General features: G+C 38.3%; 2 long non-coding RNA genes across 2 annotated transcripts; one reads left to right on the top strand and one right to left on the bottom strand.

Annotated features, from left to right (window-relative positions):
- Positions 1-10,200: 10,200 nt before the first annotated feature.
- Positions 10,201-19,194, bottom strand: LOC121141917. The gene is made up of 2 exons (XR_005878868.1): positions 18,819-19,194; positions 10,201-12,193 (listed from the first exon to the last, which is right to left on the bottom strand). It is a non-coding gene; the product is annotated as an uncharacterized LOC121141917 (long non-coding RNA).
- LOC121141916 lies at positions 10,358-16,309 on the top strand. The gene is made up of 3 exons (XR_005878867.1): positions 10,358-10,439; positions 15,078-15,244; positions 16,232-16,309. It is a non-coding gene; the product is annotated as an uncharacterized LOC121141916 (long non-coding RNA).
- Positions 19,195-21,174: the final 1,980 nt, after the last annotated feature.

The following is a 21,174-nucleotide window of genomic DNA, read 5'->3' as shown; positions in this document are numbered from 1 at the left end:
GAGAGAAAATTTCTTTAAGTTTTTATCCTGCTATTGAAAAAGCATTTTCCCCCCAAATGCTGTAAGCATTTCCTATTATTTTAATTCATTTGTTGTTGTATTCACTCTACAGAGCTTGTCTCTGTTATAGTCACAGAATACACTGCCAGCCTGCTATTAGGTTTATCACAAATACTTCTCAAGAAGGACAATAATAAGTTTGAGTCCAATTAAACACTTTAACATTACAAGCAAAAATGCATGTGATTTTTCAAAAGTGGCTTATTTTTGTTTCTAGGCTTGTATGTATTTGATAACTAAATTCATATAGATTAGATATTAAAATTTGATCTGAAATTGTTTAGGAAGTAAACAAAATCCCTGCATACTGAATAAAGTATTTGTTCCATATACATTCATATAAACAGTTTTTTGCTTTTCCGCAGCAGCTAAACTTTTGACTCGTATAAACTGCTTTCAGTTGTCATCACAGCAAACACGAAACAAGAGAACAATAAAAAATCCTTTAGTTAATGTTGCCTGCTTTCCTATAATGTTCCCTCTTCTCCAGTCAAACCTCACTTATAGTCATATTTTTAGGAAATATGAAACAACAAATGTTACTTACGACCATGATTTGCCTCAGTGTTAACTTCTGTTAATTAGAATATTCTCAATGTTTATTAGAATATTAGTTGTAGTCACTCTCTGAGACTTTGTATCTTCCTACTCGTCAGCATTGCAGAGAATCACCCATCTGAATAAGTCTTGGAACACATGAGTAATAGTGAGGTGGTCTTAGAGACCACGTTAGCAAGTCCACACTAATAAAATAGAATTTACTAACTACTTCCTAAAGGCTTCAAGCCATATACTTCCATTTGAATGAGAATGAAGTCACCTGTTCATTATAAAATTCCTAAGGTACATGATAGCTTATTTCCACTTTAAAGTTAATGGTTGCCTAGTTAAATTTTTATTCTGGAATTTTCTAAAAGCTATGTGAGTGCTATAAAGAGAGAATATTTTTATATTGATAATTATACTTTGGGTATTAAAATGTAATTTTTTTCATGAGAATATCGTATTGGTTTTAGAGCCTAGAATTTGAGAAAGATACAATTAGGTGAAAGGTGATAATTTATACTTAAAATGCATTCATTATTCTACTGATGATGGAAAATAGGAATGTTGACTCATCGAGCTAAAATCTTGTTCTGTTCACATATCCTAATATGCTATACCTCTGTCATTATGCACTATAATTACTGAGTAGCCTGAGCTTGAACCAAGGGACTTATATACTAAGTTGCAGTATGTTCCCTGACTTTGATTTTCATCCTAATAACTTGGAGCATAGTATTGTGTTCCCTGCCACTAGATTCAGAGTTCCACATCACATTGCTGCAGGTAAAATGAGGATGTTCCAAGAATGACGAGACCAGTCACATGGTCATTTGATCATGGCATCCAGGGAATTCTGAGGAAGACAATAGCAGAGACCTCCTCTCTGTAGAGTCACTTGTTCTGAACTGGAATGCTGTCACTTGGAGACTGAGAACAAGTCTGGTCTTGTACAAAACTGAACCAATATCTCTAGTACAATGTAGCATATCTGTGGGTTATTTGGTTTTCACATTTAAATCGTTTCTTATTGCCATGTATGCATTGTACTTGGTGTTGAGTTTTATACAGACAATGTCTTTCGAAGACATCACATTCACCCCAACCCAGTTCTCCACCCTTGCTTCTCTTCTTTCTTTCACGAGTTCATTCTTAAGATGAATTTCACAGGAACAAAGAGAAAATGTATGTGTATGCAAAGTCAGAGAAAAATTGGCTCACTGTAATTTTTCAAGTATTCAGTATTTTCAAGATTTGAAGTAAGAATCTATGTGGAATTTATAAGCAAATAGCAGATTAAGTTGTGTGTTCTGGAATATGTTGAAATTCACACTTTTTATGTCTTAATTACAACAAGGGAGTTTCTCATTATTTGAAATGTGGATATACAGACACACATACACACACACACATACACACACACACACATACACACACACACACAGAGTCCTAGAATAAACTAAAATTGTAACCAGTCAGGTAGAGGCTGTTAACTATGCTATTATATAAGTTTTTATTTTATCCTTTTGTTCATAATACATGTACAAACAAACATACATTACTGATTTTAATAATGGCGAGAAATTGAAAACAATGAGTATTTAACATTGTTGAGAATTATCCAGAATTTGTCGCCATTCAACAACTACTAATGTCCTGTTCAGGACCCTTGCCCATTGTCGTTAGTTTTTGTGGGGCCATAAATTAAGCTTCTTGTTTCTTTTCAAGCCAGGAGACTGGCAGCTAAATCAAGACAGAACAATTAGTATATTTCTTCTAAAACATTGAGTCTTAAGCTAAGTGACAGAAACATGGGAGGAGGGGTTGGAAACGGAGAACATTTTCAGCTCACTTGTCTTCCATAGACAACATGGGAAAGATCAGGTATTCCTTGCTGGTTCTTAGCATTACCTTGTCTCTAGATTGCTTTTTTTGGGTTTCACCTCAGTCAAACCAGCTTTTGTGCCTACTACAAATGAACCCTAACTGATGGATTGAACCCATGCTTTTTTTTCTCACTTGCTTATTTCACATAGTTTCATTAGCATGTATTATAACATATGCAATATAATGTCATGAAACTATATATATTGTATATCTTTACATGTGGCCATGTAAATTCAGTGTCAGGCTTAATTTCTTAGGTATGGAATATACCAAGTTTGTTCATTTTAAAAATCTTTTTATTAACACTGGCCAGCTATGATTAAAACATATAGTATCAATTATGAGAATATCAACTTCTCTGTATTCACAATTCTACTTTTATTAACTTGGTTAAAAGTAATTTTTTATTTTAAATGAACTTGAGATTATTAATCGTTTATATATGCATCACACATTTTATGAGTTAGGCTATATTCCTGTCAACAAATGAATGCTTAAAATAGAAAATGTGACTGAGCTGTGGTGGCACATGCCTTTAATCCCAGCTCTTGGGAGGCAGAGGCAGGTAGATATCTGTGAGTTTGAGGACAACCTGGTCTACCAAGTGAGTTCCAGGACAACCAGAGTTGTTACACAGAGAAATCCTGTCTCAAAAAAAATGTGAAATGTGATTCATATACAATGTAATCTATTCACTTGTAAAGAAAAATGAAACATGACATTTGAAAGAAAATGAATGCAATTAGAAACCATTGTGATAAGTGTATAAACTAAATTTAGAAGATACAAATATTTTCTCTTACGCATACTCTAGACACAAATACTGTTTGTGTGTCAGTTCCTTTTTATTTCAAACCTGAGTTACTCTGGTTTTTTTAATATAAATTAATCTATGATTCAAGAGACTTACATAATGTTTATAATAATATATTAAAATTATGTTATAATTTTAATTAAAATAATATCTTAATTGATTAAATTCCATTAGTACTTTTGAATAAATATTCATATCCCATTAATTTAAGGTATTACTCCTTATCATCTAATGTCCTGTCAGAATAAGCCTGGTCCAGTTAGAATGATTAGAATTGCCTTTGTTGATTATGAGCAGGCAGCACTGGCTGCAGACTTAGTGGCTTAAAAACTGGACTTAATCATGACCCTCAAGAATTGCATGTCAGTCAAGAAGCAATGCTTTAAACCACACAATCCTATGTCTCTCGTCAGCCAAGGAAGTTTCAGTTTAATTTGCCATCTTTGTTTTTAAATTAAAATTGGCATGTGTTTTTTTTTGGATTTTTTAATTTTTTATTTGTAAATTTAAATTAGAAACAAGGTTGCTTCACGTGCCAATCCCAGGTCCTTCTCTCTCTCCCTCCGGTCCTCCCATGCCCTCCCACCAATCCTCCCATGCTCCTTTCCCAATCCCCTGACTGCTTTCCCCAGGGAGGGTGAGGCCCTCCATGGGTGTGTCCATAGTCAGTCATATCATCCAGGGCAGGACCTAGGCCCTCCCCCAAAAGTCCAGGCTGAGAGAGCATCTCTCGTTGTAGAATGGGCACCCAAAGTCCATTTGTATGCCAGGGATAAATACTGATCTACTACCCAAGGTCCCATAGATTAAAATTGGCATGTTTTATATTTATTTTTAATTAATGTTTTGCTATCCAGTTCCCAAAAGAAACCCCCCCCAGTTATGTTAACAAAACATAGGTTCTTTAATATGGGAAAGGAGTTACTGTCAATTTGTAATACACAAAATAGTATAAATAATGTGACCCTTGGAGGTTTGAGAAATAAAAGTTCCCAGAAATTACTAGACTTGATAGGATTTTCAAAGCCAGGTTTGCATATTGTGAGATAAATTTGAACATTCTTGCAAAAGTAATTTTTAGTCTTCCTTTAAGTCTGAGGAACTTTTTAATAATTTTTCTTTAATAGACAGTTATTCTACTTTTACTCAGTTTAGGTTAGATTTGAATATTTTATTTCCTCATGGTTTAATCATTTTTACTTAATAACAATCAACTGTTTTGTCTTATTGATATATACTTGACAAACAAAATTACATTCATTTCAAGTGTATTTGTGTATATTGTGATGATTTGATATGGGTATATATTGTGAGATAATCATGTATTTAATTAATTATCTGGTACCAAATGTAGTTACTTTGTCTTTAGTGAGGAGAGTGGAGTGGGGATTGGGGGAGGAGCTGGGGGAGGGTTGAAGGGGGAGGAGGTAGGAGAGGAAGGGAGGGAGAGGGCCTGGGATTGACATGTGAAGCAAACTTGTTTCTAATTTAAATTGAATAAAAAAAGAGGAAAAGAAAGAAAAAAAGAAATTCTGAAATACAAAAAAAAAACTTAATTGCTTAACAAATGTCAAGTATACACTACATAGTATAGTATTATTAAGTATAGCTGTCCGGCTGTATTCATTGATCCCATGACTTACTTTAAAGCTGCAATTTTGCATCGTTTAGATAAACATCCCCTTATTTACCTGGTCGCTAAGCCATGGAAAAACCCATATAAATCCACTTAAATGAATTTAATATTTAATTTTTTCTTAAATCCACATATAAGTGAAACTATAAACTTGTCTTTCTTTTCTTGGCTTCTTTCACTTATCATATAGCCCCCCATGTTCACCCATATTGGAACAAATGGCAGCACTTCTTTCATTTATTCGTTATTCAATAGCAATATGCATGTATGCATATCACGTTTGGGCTATGCATTCATTCCTCAATTGATGTCTTAGTGCATTATATGTTTGTGTAATTGAATACTTGAAACTTAAGGGAGAAGGAGACTAGAGAAAAGACTCAGAAGGTAGAAGGATAAACTGCTCTTGTAGAGGGTACAAGTCCAGCTCCCAGCATATCAGTTCGCATGCAAGTACTTGTAAATCCAACCTCATGTTTTTACTCCTGCACATATACATATATGTATACATATACACATCATATACACACACATTCTTCTACACACATATATGCACATAATTAAAATTAAAAGCAAATAATGAACACCTGAACCTGAATAATTTATATAGAAAAGGTAATTTATTTTGGCTTGGTGTTCTGGAGGCTCCAAAGTCCAAAAGGATAATATTGCCATCTTGCTGGCTTTTCGGGAGTAATTGCATTGCCCGATAAAATGATGAAAGATCAAAGGGTCAGGCAAGTGCTCGTGAAATGGGAACAGAGAAAGGGTCTGCATGAATAGCTTGCTATTGTGATAACTGATTCACTCTCATGGAAATTACATCAATCAGTTTTCAAGGGTAGTGTTACCATGACCTAAAATGCTCTCTATTAGGTCTTATTTCCTAACACTGCCACATTGAAGGTTAGGCCTCCAACTCATGAACTTTCCTAGGTCACGTTCACATCATGTTAATGGGCACTTATTTGTTTTGATAGCTCAGCTGAGAATAATATTGGCATAATCATGTAAGTGTAGATATGTATTTTGCTACTACCTCCATTGCCTTTGGACAGATACCCAAGATTTCTGGATGATAAATTAGTCCAACTTCTAATTTTTTGTGTAATTTCGATACCATTTTCCATAGAAACTGTGCCTCCTTACATTCCCAATGAAAGCATAGAAAGGCTCCTTTTCCTCCATATATTTTCCAAGGTTTAAATTCTTAACAAATGATATTAGAAAATGTGTGGATACACGTGCAGAAGAATGAAATTAGGTCTTTTATTTACAGTGTTTACAGAATGGATCAAAAGCTTAATGAAACCCAGAAATTTGAAAGTACTAGAATAAAACAAAAAAAGCCCATATCGTCTGGCACTGATTATTTGAATATGACTCCAAAAGTAAGGTAACAAAAATTTAAAAAAAAGTCTACACAGTGAAAAAGATGAACTGCAGAAACAATTCATTGCTTGCCAAGGATAACTAGGATATGGGCTTACTACCCCCAAACACAGCAGAAGAATTGCAAAAGATCAACCAAGAACAGCAAACAAACAAAGAACTGAATGAATTTTCTCAAAAGATCAAATGACTAGGCCCTGCCCTGGGTGAAATGACAGTCACTGGAGATCCTCCATGGAGGGCCCCACCCTCCCTGGGGATCAGAGTGGAGATTTGGTGGGGAACTGGGGGGTCTGGTGGGGAGGGCAGGAGAGGAGGGAAGGGAGAGGGAGCTGGGATTGACATGTGAAGCAAGCTTGTTTATAATTTAAATTTCGTAAAAAAAGAAAGAAAAGGATCACATGAAAAATGATCAACAAATATATGAAAAAGTTTTATCAGCAGTCATTGAAGAAGCAGAAATTAAAGTCATCGAATCAAATCATCTCCAAACTATTAGGGTGTTTGTTGTCAAAAAGAGAGAAGATTGTGAGACATAAGAAAGAAAGGAAATACTTTAATGCTGTTGGTAGAAATAGAGATTAGAATTTCTTTTTTTTCTATTTTTTAACTTAAATTATAAACAAGCTTGTTTTACATGTCAATCCCAGTTCCCTCTCCCTCTTCTCCTCCCCTGCCCCCACTAACCTTCTATTCCCTCCCCTTTTTGCTCCACAGGGAGAGTGAGGCCTTCCATGGGAGATCTTCAAAGTCTGTCATATTTGGAGCAGGGCCTAGACCCTCCCTTGTGTGTCTAGGTTGAGAGAATACCCCTCCCTCTGTGGGGAATGGGCTTCCAAAGTCAATTTCTTTTGCTAGGGATAAATACTGATCTGCTACCAGAGGCCCCATAGATTGCCTCCTCACTGACATCCACCTTCAGGGAGTCTGGATCAGTCCTCTGCTGGTTTCCCAGCTATCAGTCTGGGGTCCACGAGTTCCTCCTTGTTCAGGTCAGCTGTTTGTGTGGGTTTCACCAGCCTGGTCTTGATCCCTTTGCTCATCACTCCTCCCTCTCTGTTGCTGGATTCCAGGATTTCAGCTCAGTCTTTAGCTATGGGTGTCTGCTTCTGCATCCACCAGCTACTGCCTGAAGGTTCTAGGATGGCATATAAGGTGGTCATCATTCTCATTACATGGGAAGGACATTTAAGGTAGCCTCTCCACTATCACTTAGATTCTTAGTTGGTGTCATCCTTGTAAATCTCTGGACATTTCCCTAGGGCTACATTTCTCTTTAATGGCTCCCTCTATTATGGTATCTCTTTTCTTGCTCTCCTCTATTTTTACCCTGATTCAGTCTTCCTGCTCCCTCATATCCTCCTCTTCCCTCCTCTTCTCCCCTTCTCTTCCTCCTAGCTCCATGTCCTCTCCCCCCATGCTCCCAATTGCTCAGGAAATGTCCCTCTTCCCTTCTCCGGGGGACCATGTATGTCTCTATTAGGGCCCTTCTTGCTTCCTAGCTTCTCTGGTGGTGTTGATTGTAGGCTGGCAACCCTTTGCTCTATGTCTAGAACTCATAAATCAGTGAGTACATACCATGTTTCCATGTTTATCTTTTGTGACTGGGTTACCACACTCGGGATGATTTCTTCTAGTTCCATCCATTTGCCTGTGTTTTTCCACTGAGTAGTACTCCATTGTATAAATGTACCACATTTTCTCTATCCACTCTTTAGTTGAGGGGCATCTAGGTTGCTTCCAAGGTCTAGCTATTACAAACAATGCTGCTATGAACATAGTTGAACAGATGTCCTTGTTGTATGAATGTGCATCTTTTGGGTATATGCCTAAGAGTGGAATTGCTGGATCTTGTGGTAGACTGATTCCCATTTTCCCGAGGAATTTCCAACTTTATATGGAAAAACAAGAGTCCCACGACAGGCAAAACAACCCTATACAATAAAGGAACTTTCATAGGCATCACTATCCTTGACTTCAAGCTCTATTATGGAGCTATAGTCCTGAAAATAGCTTGGTATTGGCACAAAGATAGACAGGTAGACCAATGGAATTGAATTGAAAACCCTGATACTAACACCTGATTTTTGACAAAGAAGCTAAAATTATACAATGAAAAAAAGAAAGCATCTTCAACAAATGGTGCTGGCCTAATTGGATGCTGGCATGTAGAAGACTGCAGATAGACCCGTATTTACTGCCATGCACAAAACTTAAGTCCAAATGGATCAAAGATCTCAACATAAATCCAACCACACTGAACCTCTTAAAAGAGAAAGTGGGAGGTTCCCTTGATCGAGTTGGTACAGGAGACCGCTTCCTGAACATACACTAGTAGCATAGACACTGAGATCGCCAATTATTAATTGGACCTCCTGATACTGAGAAGCTTCTGTAAGGCAAAACACATAGTCAACAAGGCAAAACGGCAGACCACAGATTGGGAAAAGATATTCACCAACTCCACATTTGATAGAGGGCTGATTTCCAAAATATGCAAAGAATTCAAGAAGCTAGTCACCAAAACACTAAATAATCCAATTAAAAGGTAGGGTACAGAAGTAAATATAGAATTCTCAAGAGAGGAATCTAAAATGGCTGAATGACACTTAAGAAAGTGTTCAACATCCTTAGTCATCAGGTAAATGCAAATCAAAACAACTCTTAGACACCATCTTCCTCCTGTCAGAATGGCTAAAATAAAAAATACCAATGAAAGTTTATACCGGAGAGGATGAGGAGTAAGAGGAACACTCCTCCATTGCTGGTGGGAGTGCAAACTTGTACAGACACTTTGGAAATCAATATGTACGCTCCTCAGGAAAATCAGTATGGAGACTAGAATTTCTTAATGAGAGGAAAGGAAGAGAATTGGGGTAAGACCCTATAACTTCACTACTGAGTATACATCTGAGAGAAAATGAAACTCACCCAGGGCAATCAGGGCCAGCTGCCTGTTGGGCTATTAACTCACAGTGTCAGCTTGACCTTGTGCAGGTAACGTCACTATTGTGAGTTCGTGAGTGCAGCATCCATGTCATGTCCAGAAGACAGTATTTCAATAGCAATTAAAAGCCAGCTCAACCATTGTCACTGAAAGTTTGTAAAAACTATCAATATCTACCACGTATCTGTCATCTGTACCAATACCCACAAAAGCTTGCCGAGGTTAGGGGGAAAGTTATAACCAAGAGGCACCCTGTAGTCTTACTCACAGGGCTTTTAGTGGAGGCCATTCCACGAAAGAATATTCTGCAGAGGGGAACACGGCACATGTACGATCCGTTTCTTCATTTTGAAAGCAAAGCACACAGTGTTGTCAGTCAGATGAGGAGAGAAAATCTTTTGTGGCCAGCACTGGAGGCGTTGGGAAGGAGTAGCAGAGGAAAAAGGAAAAGGTTGGAGGGAGGCAACTTAGTGTGTGAGCAGAGATACACACAAGCCTGTTGTACCCAGGGAGTTCAGAGTACAACCACCCCTATTGGTCCACATCTTCCCACATTTGTTTTCTAAGTGGTTACAGGCCAGTGTTGATAATGAGCTGGGTTTGTAATACCCCCCCAGTACTACTGAGGGAGTGAGAAGACTCATTTTATTTCCCCTCATTTGGTTAAGAAACAGATTCATTATGTTGAAGTAGTGAGACATTGCAAAAGTATTCATTTAGGAACAAGGTTTTAAATTATTAAGATGAGAAAGATAAATGGCCCATTAGTAATAATAATTGAACTTTGCTTGCTTTAGCTAATAGCAGACTCTCTTATTTAGCAATAGCTGAATATGTCAAAGCAAAGTGTAGAGGCAAATAAAATTGAGATCAAACCCTAACCCAAAGGCACTTTCATGTCCAGAATCAAATATTTAAAAATTTAGATATGTACTTTAGTTTATTAAACCAATGTGAAGATTCAATTGCATTAATTTAATCTTTTAATTGATCTCTTACTCATTAGAACATGCTCAGCACAGGACAAGGGTTGTGTGTGGATTGTCCAAGATGATGATGGTGATGATGATGATGATGATGAAGATGATGATGGCAGTGATGGTATCTGATATATGACCCCTTTGATAGGGTCATGTTGACCACCAAAGAGGTCATGAATCGTAAGTACATAACCACTGTCATGCAGAAAGATGCATTCTCTGTTTGCAGTGAGGAAAACCCTGTTAGAACAATTGAAAAGTGGAAAGAGATATTTTGGCTTGTTGTTATAGAAATTTTAGTCCGTGGTTTCATGATGGTGCAATATATGGTAGAAGTTCCTTCACCTCATGGAGTATCTTCATACAATAAGGTACAACCAAAGGCATGCCCCCACGGTGATATTTCTTCAATTAGATCCTACCTCCTAAATGTTCTAGAACCTCCTAGCATATTGGCACCAATGGGGACTTAGGTTTTGACGCAAGAGCCTAGAAGGGATATTTCTCATTCCAAGTATCACAACAGACATTATAGCAATCTGCAAAAGAAAATATGACTATAAAACATTCTGTCAATTGAGGCACATATATATTGGCAAAATTGGAATAACCTAAGGCAGAATATATCTCAGAGCTACCACAGGTTAAAGCAAGAAATTCTGTAGCTGTTGTTGCTTATTACATTGATGTATTTTAGCCATGGACCTGTTAACAGAGTAATTGCATGCCCAAGATATGGGCTTAACTGGTCACTTTCTGGCACTTGGGAATATGGCAGTAAGGATCTAAAACAATTTGTGGAATACTTATTCATAGACATTGAAATATCTGGCAAAAACAAAATTAATACCACTTGGATGACTTTTGAACAATGCTATATGAGTTACAACTATTTCAATTTATCTAATTGATACATTAACTTTCCTACAAAGTTATCAAACGTGTGCATATATTATGTAATATTCAAGTTAGGATAATTGTACTATGTCCTCAAACATTTATTATTTTATTATCATAAAAACATTGAAAATCCTTCTTTTGTAGTCGTTTTGAGATGTATGCCTCATATTGTCCTATGGTCTTTACTTAGCAACAGATCTGATTTTTACTGTGTAACCAGAATTTAGTAGCAGTCAAATAAGAGAGCTCCACTCTCCTATCCTTCCTAGTCTCTGCTCATCACCATTTTATGTTTGTTTCTCTTCTGTTAAATCAACTTAATTAGACACACTTCTGGGTGGTGCTATACAACATTTGCCTTTCTTCTTCTGGCTCATTTATTTAACCTAATTCCTTAATACATGTTGTAACAGGGTGGGAGAGATGGCATGGTATATAGGCAGATTTTTCTGTCCCTCAAAGCAGCTCCAAAATAAGCACACAGAGACTTCTTATTTATGAAAGCTTAGCCAATAGCTTAGGCTTGTTTCTAACACGTTCTTACAACTTAAATTAACCCATGTCTTTTAATCTAGGTTCCTTTACATGGCTCCATTACCTTTACTTTGTAAAACCCACATTGCTTGCTCTGCATCCCTAGAGTCTCCTCATGACTCTGACCTTCCTCTTCCCAGAGTCCTTTCTGCCCCCCAAATACTTCCTTGCCATTGGCCATTCAGTTTTTTATTAAACCAATCTGAGAGACAAATCTTAGAGTATACAAAAAGATTATTCCACAACAGTGGTGGGTAAAGTTGTCTGCTTGTAGAGTCTATCTTTCGATTCTAGGGACTCACATGGTGGACAAAAAGAATGACTGTTCCACGTTGTCCTATGAATTCCAGAAAGTGCAATGTGGGAAAGTCCTCATTAGAGGAGGAGACCGCATCCATGTTGAAGGCTGAAGATAAATAAATATTCCTTCTACTTGCATCCATAGCTATTATCCCGGGTCTGTGAATTGGGAAACACAGTTTTCCAGCTACGGTTTTTGGCTGTTGAGAAACAGAGACAAAAGAGACACTTGGTAACCATCTCCAGTGACTATCCTAGGAACCGGCGTCCCTGGGCAGTTCCTGTGGGGTGACTTAGCTTCTGATTTTAGCAAGCTCACTTTGCCTTTGTCTTGCTGTCTTGCAACATCAGCTTTCTAATTTACCATCAGTTCTGTCAGCTTCTTCCTATCTTGCCAACAGTTCAATTCCATAGTTCAAGCTGTCCCAGACACACAAACAAATCAGTATAAATGATACTTACACTTTCTTAAAATTCTAAGTAGCATATATTAATTTGACAAAGAATAATATGTTCTTTTCTAATTGTTTTTTGAAACTCTGTGCTGTCTAAATGGCCATCACTTTTCCCATCCAACCTAACATGTAACTGTAGTTTTCTAACACAAGGGAAAATTTTCCTACCTCTCCTGCCTATGCCCATGCTCTTCCTTTAAGGGATCTTCTTTGTTATAGTGGGAGAAAGCTCCTATGAAAGGAAAAATGATCATTTCATTCCATTTAAATCCCACAAAAGCTCTTGGTCTTTAATACAATCTAAACCCTCAAGTCCCTTGTCTACTTTCTTGCCATTTAACCCCTTGCTTTCTGTTCTCCAACTTTTCTTTTTTAAAACGTTCAGGTTAATCATGCTGCCTGTGGCTGCTGACAGTGATTTTATTCCCATTTATTCAACATCTGTTATTTGAAAGTCACTTTAAGCAGAGTAATTTCAACTCTGACTAAACATGGAAGTTTGTACAGTGTCTGAATTCTCTCGGAAAGCCAGGATCTATCGAGATAAACCCATTTTCTTTTCTTAGGAAGCCTTTGGGTGTTGGCTGTAATTGCACACAAGTGGCTGTCATTTCGTGGTTATCTATCGTCCTCACTGGCCTGTAAGCTCCAGGTGACTGGAAACTATGTACATCTTTTCCTTGCTGTCTCCTAGCACAGTGCCTGGAAATTAATAAGTATTCTATTACTACTTCTTAAATAAAATATGCATGAGATAATTCACAGAACGCAACTTAGATTTAGAGATCTATTATTACTCACACATTCCTAAAGTTAAATATTTATAGTGTAATTCCACCTTGTTCAACTTTGCGGTTTATCAATACGTTTGCAGAAGTAAATTCCTCCAGTATTTGTGTCCTCATTCATGCTTTCTTTACCACATAATCTTTTGTACCGTCCTTTTCAGGAAATCAATGCTTTAAGATAATGTATCTCAATTTTATTGAATTGCTCAATTTGAAGTTAATCATCTGCCATTTTTCTAAATATTCCCAAACTGACCTCCACTAAAGGGAAGAAAGTACCACTCTGAGGAGAAAAAAAAGTGAGCCTTCCTGCTGAATACCTTTAATGCAAGCTTGATCTATAGATATATTCTGTCCCCTTCTGAATTTCACTTAGTCATAAGTTTTTAACTTAAGTTTCTATTAAAAAGCTGACAAACATTTAATACTGAGGCGGAAAAAGAAGAGAATGTTTGCTTCTAAATAATGCATTGTTCTTTTTTTAAAATGTGACTTAAAATATCAAATTTATCTCAGTTTAATTATCAGCAGTTGAAAATCTTCTTTGTGTCATTTATTTCTGTGGTTATTATTTCGATCCATCTATTGGTATTTAGGAAGGTGGGACCAGTGAACACTATCTTTAACAAAATTATAAAAATGCACCCACTATCACCCTACTAAAATATGTATGATGAGGGAACCAAATTCAGTGCGTTCATTTTTAAATAACTTTAAAGAATTCATGTTTAATTAAAAGTAATATATAAATCATGCTGTTTGCTAGCACTATTGACTGTGTCGTTCCTAGTCTGCCAACTTAATATAAAATTAATTGTTAATTTTCAGACCAGTGGTCTGTTCTACACCCAGACAGATGCTGACTGTTTAGACCTGAGTCAGTGAGACACTAAACTTTAGAACTGAGGGCTCTCTTTTATGATTCCTTCAAGTCATATTCTCTTGACACACCTCTCCACGGAGAAATTTGTTTCTCGTATATTCTGGAAAATATTTTATAACTTTCCAGACATGTCTGTGTTTCAAGTCTATCTTCCATTCCTCTGTGTGGTTACTATTTCAGTAGAGTGCACTTAGCCTTAGGTGTAGTGTGACCTTGTATAGGGTGGCAGAGAAAGACTTATCTTTTTCACCATCATCACACAGTGATGGGCTCATGTAAACTTTTCCCATTTTGGAGTACTTAAAGACCTCTGGGTTAGTCTGACCTTACATAAACAAATACAGCATTTCCACAGCTTTCCTTATGCCTGTTCTGAACAAAACTTCAAGCTGAAACAGTTGCCAATTTCAAAGAAAGTGATGACTAACTTACAAGGGAGTGTTTGTGTCCGTCATCAAGAAGGTCAGCATGACCTCGAGTGACAAAGGCATATACCTTACTTGTATTGTATGCACTTCACATGTGGTTGAGGTGTCAGCAGTCTCACTCTTTGGAGGCTGGTCTGAAAAGCCTTGACCAGTAGATGTTTCAGGATTCCCAGCCTTATTAAATAGTTGTTTTTATTTCTATGTCTTTTGATCCGTGCTAAGCACACTGACTCATGAAACAGAAGTGATTTTCTTTCTTTTAGGTGAAAGAGAGGCTTATTTCCCAATGTGATCATTCCTTAAGTGACAGTAATGTGACCTCATCTGTCCATGTGTTGACAGCATCTCTCAAAGCGTTCCTCCTTGATCTACTAGGACAGTGAGTGTCATCGTCCCAGCCAAGAGCATCCCAAGCTGTGCTCCCATCAGCTCCATGACCTGGGATAACTTCCTTTCACCTGCAAGCTTCCTCTGCCAAATCACTGGATACTCAACCCTTCTCTTATTTTCTCTGTACCACATTACTACAGGGTAAACCTCATACTTGAAGACATCACCAGAACTGTCTGCAATCAGGATCTCTTGTGTTTCTTGGAAATACCACTTCAGTCTCCTATTTATCTTTCATTCAGAAAATCAAGTTGGAACATAAGTGAGAATGCCATGACTCAATCTACCCTTTTCAACAAAACAATTGGTGAGATTTTAAAACTATGCTCGCAGCAAATTATTTGTAATCCATTCAGCAAGTAGAGGGTGTGATATTGACTGAATAGCTCTGACCCTGACAAATTGAATCCTGTAAAATTTACTGCAATGCAGGCTAAATTCATTCATTCATTTATTCATTCACTCAATAGTTATTCATTGCCATGACTAGATAAACATTCCATGGGGATCTAGTGTACAAAGACATATAGATTCACATTTTTAATTATTTACTGAATATCTTCAAATGAATATTATAGCTGTTCTTTTCCACATTGTGTTTCAAGATTCTCCTATGCTTGTCAAACACATCCTACTCAGTATTTTAATTATGAATACCATCATACATTCAGTTCCCTAAGCTAGGAATTTAGGACCTAACTTCATCTTTAAAATAACTTTCCAATTTGTTATTTCTAATCCATGTAGACATACTTTTGTACATAGTGCATTAATTCTTACCCACTTATCATTTTGGGGACAAGTCTCACTATTTTCTGAAAATATATTTGTTCCTAGTATTTTCTTCATCCAAGTTATATTGCTTATCAAACACTTTTGATAAAAATAGTTTCCCAATTGCATTCAATGTTGTTATCTTTAGGGCATACACTAGCATAACCAATGCAATGATTCCACATTAAACATTTCCCTTTCCTTTCTTTAGTCTCTCATGGCATTTCATTGGCATTGCTAGAAATATATCTTTGAAAATACTTACTACCAAAAATGCTTCTTTATAGACCACAAATCCACTTAAGATAGCACACACACACACACACACACACACACACACACACACACCATTCTCATACTAATAGCAAATATATTTTAAGACAACATACTCAGTAAGTATATTTATAGAGGCATTTACTGTGTCAGTAAATATTTTGCTTTTCTTTGGGAAAGTGTTATACCACTGATTCATGGGGGTAGGCTTTGTACCTATAACATGAAATTTACTTTATTTTATAAGCACAAGGAAACCACAGAGGAGAAAGCAAAAAAAAATGGAATCAAGAAGCCCATTTAGGAACCATTGCAATAATCAAGGTGAGAGGTGATGGTGACAATGGTGGTGGCGGTGACAGGGTCAGGGGAGTAGTGAGCATGGCAGTGAGAGAGAGAAGAGGTCTCATGGACATGAGAGATGAAGCTATCGTGGGTTCTGCATGGTGAGTGTGAGACAGAAGAGTACTATGGAATGGGGACTTCGGTTAGGGGGCAATAGAAAGAGGGCAATTGCCATTAATTCATGCGGTGGTTTGACTAAGAATGGTCCAATAGGCTCATAGATTTAAATGCTTAGTCACCAAGGAGTGCCATTATTTGGAAGGGTGAGAAGGAGGTAGTGTGTCACTGGGGTTTCAAAGGCCAACACCAGGATCTCTCTCTCTCTCTCTCTCTCTCTCTCTCTCTCTCTCTCTCTCTCTCTCTCTCTCTCTCTCTCTCTGTCTCTCTCTGTCTGTCTCTGCATGCCACCATGTTTTCCACCATGATAGTGATGGACTAAACTTCCAAACTAACCAAGCCCCTCAAGCCCCTAATTAAATTTTCTTTTGTAATAGTTGCCTTGTTCATAGTGTCTCTTCATAGCAATAGAATAGTATCTAAGAAAATGTGAATGAGAAAGATTTCTGAAGGACCAGGTTTTATTTATTCATGAAACATTGGTAATGAGTTGACCTATGAAAATTTTGAAGACATTGGGCCTGGATATGTAAATTGTGCTTTATCAGAATATGGCGTTTATATAAAGGTATATGAATAAATAGGTAACAGCACGTTATCACCAAATTTTGGAGAATCCCAGGAGAAAACAATTAGGAAAGATTGGAGCCTAGAATATGTTACAGCAGCATCCTAGGGTGTACTGAATGCAATTGGGTGGCATAATTTGATGCAAAAACAGAGTAACCAACCTGTTTAAATATGTTAAGAAAGGTAACCAAAAACATACTTGACAACATTTTAGTTATGCATAGTTTTTTCTTACTGTTTTTGAATTATCTGATTTTTTGAAGTTAGCTGTTAGGGTAATCAACAATTATGGCCTAATATATCCTATTAACTTTAAATAGTTTCATCAAAATATCCTGAACATAACCTGATTTAAAAGCCAGTGACATTTGCAATGCCAATTACTTAATCAATATTCTTTCAGATTACCACCTTTGACATAAGAGAATTATGTGGAGGACTGAGGTCAGCTCTAGAAATGTCCATGGGCATTCTAAAACTCGAGTCAAAGTTGCTAAAGTGTGTTCTTGTGACAAACAGCTTTTATAAAATTCTACCTCTCTGGACAGTGTGGTAGTCATTCCCACAGATGTCTATGTCCTGTTCTCAGAGTCTGTGAATACAGTGACCCCTCCTGAGGCAAGTGTGATTATGGACTGGGACCTCAGTGTAAACACATGAGTTCTTTGAATCACAAATCGTCCCTGGCTATGATCAAGTAATACAACCCGTGGCTTTGACTTGAAGCTGGGAGAAAGAGAGCCTAGGAAACATGGGTGGTCTATACAGAGAGAGGGAACAGAGAGAGGGAAGACACACACTGGCCCCCGCTCCTCCAGGAAGTGATGCTGCCTACACTTTCATTTAAGCCTGTGAGTCTGAGGTCAAAGTTCTGACCCAGTGAAGCTTAATATAGTTAATTTGTGTGGTTTCAAACTATAAAGTTTGTGAACAATTGTTATAGCAGAAACGTATGGCAACACTAATGATTATGACTTTTTTAAATGATCATTTAATTAGAATTAAGAAAGCAGAAATAATACCGATTTTTTGTTTTGTGCTGTGTGTGTGTGTGTGTGTGTGTGTGTGTGTGTGTGTGTGTGTTTCGAGACAGGGTTTCTCTGTATTGTTTTGGAGGCTGTCCTGGTACTTGCTCTGTAGAACAGGCTGGCCTCGAACTCACAGAAATCCGCCTGCCTCTGCCTCCCGAGTGCTGGGATTAAAGGCACGCCACCAACACCCGGCAATACCGATATTTTATACGAAGCAGTCTCCTTCTCTGGTATTCAACGACCACAGATGCATCTAAGGAAACCCGGACACTTCTTACTGCTACACTCTCAGGTCCTGAGTGAGTCCCTTATGGGGGAAGGGACTTTCAGAGAGATGAAACACGTTCCTAAAATCCAAGTAATCGGCACTAAAGGCACTTTTCTTTGCCGCCATCCCAGGACCCAAAGGCTTTCCAACCATCCCTTGCCCACATACGCTTCTAAAATCCAGATAATGACCCAGTTTCTTTCTGGCTGCCTGAATTCCTTTCTGGCCCTTCTGAACTTAGGAAGTGGAGGTGCATTTGCAAGTCATCCCAGGAAAGAAACAGACTAATAGTGTCTAATCAGAGAGGCTTGTTAAGAGTCACAAGGAAATGGGATGGTCTCTGAAGGGCCCTGCCTTTTACCTACGGAAGATAAAATAGATGCTTTTAAAGACGCGTGCCAGCCACATTGGAATGTGACCCTCTGTGCCCTCATCTCTCTCTCCAGCTCTTTAACTGTTTTTAAACTGTTGAGTAAAGGGAGAAGAGGCATCGGTTCACTCACTGTCTTTCTGGGGATTGGGGATGGGGGCTTTGTAAGTCTCCTTCCATCTTTTCAGTTACAGGTTGGAAATTAGCTTCCCATGATTTTCTGTGCTTGTAACCTTGCCAAGAGAAGCTAGAGGTCGGTGCCGCTTTCTGCAGGACCCTCGGGTTCCACTTGCTCAGCTTTGGCCCAGCTTTCTTTCATGTCCCTCATCCACACAGTCATTCTTTATCACGGTGTATTTGGTAAATGCCGCAATGACCGTCCGCAGCAACTCCTTGGATTCTCAAACTCCGCCGTGGCAGAACCTGCCTTGCTTTTGTATCGTGAAGCTCGGCTTGTTTCTATTAAATTATAATTGCTATACTCAGGAGATGGCTAAGGTATCGCCAGGCTCAGCCCAAGCTGAGCGCCGTTCCTTGGTGGCAGGGGTGTGTATTTCATTACCGGAAAAAGAGCCCAGAGCTTGTTTGTTTCCTGGGTTTGCACAGTATGAAAAAGTTCAGCGGAGCCAGTAGCCAGGGTTGAGGTATTTGACGGAAAGGAAAGGGGAATGTTTGTTTGTTTGGGCTAAGAGGAAAGTTCAAAGATGGGGACTTTTGTTCTCTGAACCCATAGTGAACAGCTCCGGTTTCATGTCAAACATCAGGGTTTCATGCAGGATGTAAACATTTCCTGCTGGCCAAGTCTGTTTCTATAATGGTAACCCCACAGAGCCTGCGCTACTTGTGCGGCAGTCCTGCCAAGAGTTCCTGTATTCAACAAGGGAGGTTAAAAGTCAGTCTGGCATCGCAGCTGTTTGGGGTAAAAACTGGCTTTCCTAGCAGCCTGAGAAACCCACCGTTTCTCTCCTTAGCTAACATTTACCATACAGGACCACAGTAAGGCTGTCTGGAATGTAGCTGGAAATTGGTGTCTGCACATGTGTGGATTCTGCCGCAGGGTGGTCATGGGGGTCAGGGCAAGAGGGGGCAATGCTCCGGACATTGACTTTCAGAGGGCTACTGGTGGCTGTAGGTCATCACCGGTTTCACTTCATGACTTAAGGTGCAAAGGAACAGAGCTGAAAGTTTCAACGAGTCTTAATTCCCCTTTGGCTTACTGTAACTTTAAAGAAGGCTTCTCTTCACTTTTGATTAATCTCAATTTGGCCACGGTTCCTATCACTCCGGTTTGCATTTTCCTGTCTCTCTCTCTCTCAGGTTTCCATGTCAAGTAGCTATTGATTTATAAACTAACGCCTAGGTGCACGGAGATGCAGAGCCTGACTTAAAGCAATCTTGTGGTAAAAGAAAAAAAAATCATTGCAAGACGTGGAGAAGATCCCCTCTAAGGGATCTAATTATAGAAAGGCTTTCCTACTTCATATACTCCTGAACTGGGGGCTCCCCCACTTCACTCACAGTTTTCCCAACGCGCATTCTAACAGATAGTGTGGGCTGTCTTTGATAAGCCCAGTTTAGAGCAGGCCCTGTGATCTAGATCACAAAGTTGACACAGGGAATTATGTTCCTCCCTTTGATAAAAGTAGCCAGAAATGGCAGAACAGAGGTAAGAGATTTTCAAAGTACTTGAAAGAGAGGACATCCCACGGGGCTTACTGACTAATAAGGTGTGCTGTGCACATCTCCTCCCAGTGGAGAGATTTAAAAGGAGGATTGGGGACAGACATCACAAATATTTTACAGAGACTGTAAAATTCTAAAGACAGCCAAAGCTGTAATTTTTAGAAACCGTGATGGAAAATACCAACAAAACAGGAGAATGGCTTCGGTTTTCTTTCTCGGCATAAATTGTCCACATGCTTAATTTTTTTTCTCTCAAGAATGTAACTGGAGAGTTTCAGGTGCAGGAGGCTCCTTGGAGAAGCAAGCTTGTGTGCTCTCTGATCCATCACTACCAAATAGTGTCCTAGCCACCCAGATGAAGGAGTCCGTTTTTACTAAGGCAGAATGAGATTAAAAACTTCCATCCACAACTACTTTTCAAATGGGCAGATGTTCAACATATGCTACCGTTTCTGATGATGATGGCTCTTTTTGGCTACAATGTCTAGTTTTCTTGTTTATAAAGTTTGGTAGAAAAATGTGTAATTCCTTGGTGTAGGTGCAAGGCTTGTGACCTGATGGTCAGAGTCTTAGGTAGTCTCTGACCACATGTGGCTAGCCTGAATGCAATGCACTATCAAGGGTGAAGGATGTATGGGCTTTCAAATACCAGACAAACTTTAAAATTAGTTGATCTCACACTTTTACACATTGCTTTGTATTAGATAATTTCATATTAGAATTGAAATCAAAGCCATATCACACTGTTCTGTTGAATGGTCTCACTCCAGAGGCTGGTCTGGGACATAATGTTGAACAAACCAGTG

Source organism: Mesocricetus auratus, unplaced genomic scaffold (genome assembly GCF_017639785.1).
Source record: "Mesocricetus auratus isolate SY011 unplaced genomic scaffold, BCM_Maur_2.0 Super-Scaffold_100008, whole genome shotgun sequence".
NCBI lineage: Eukaryota > Metazoa > Chordata > Mammalia > Rodentia > Cricetidae > Mesocricetus > Mesocricetus auratus.
This window is presented reverse-complemented; position numbering and strand designations above follow the sequence as displayed.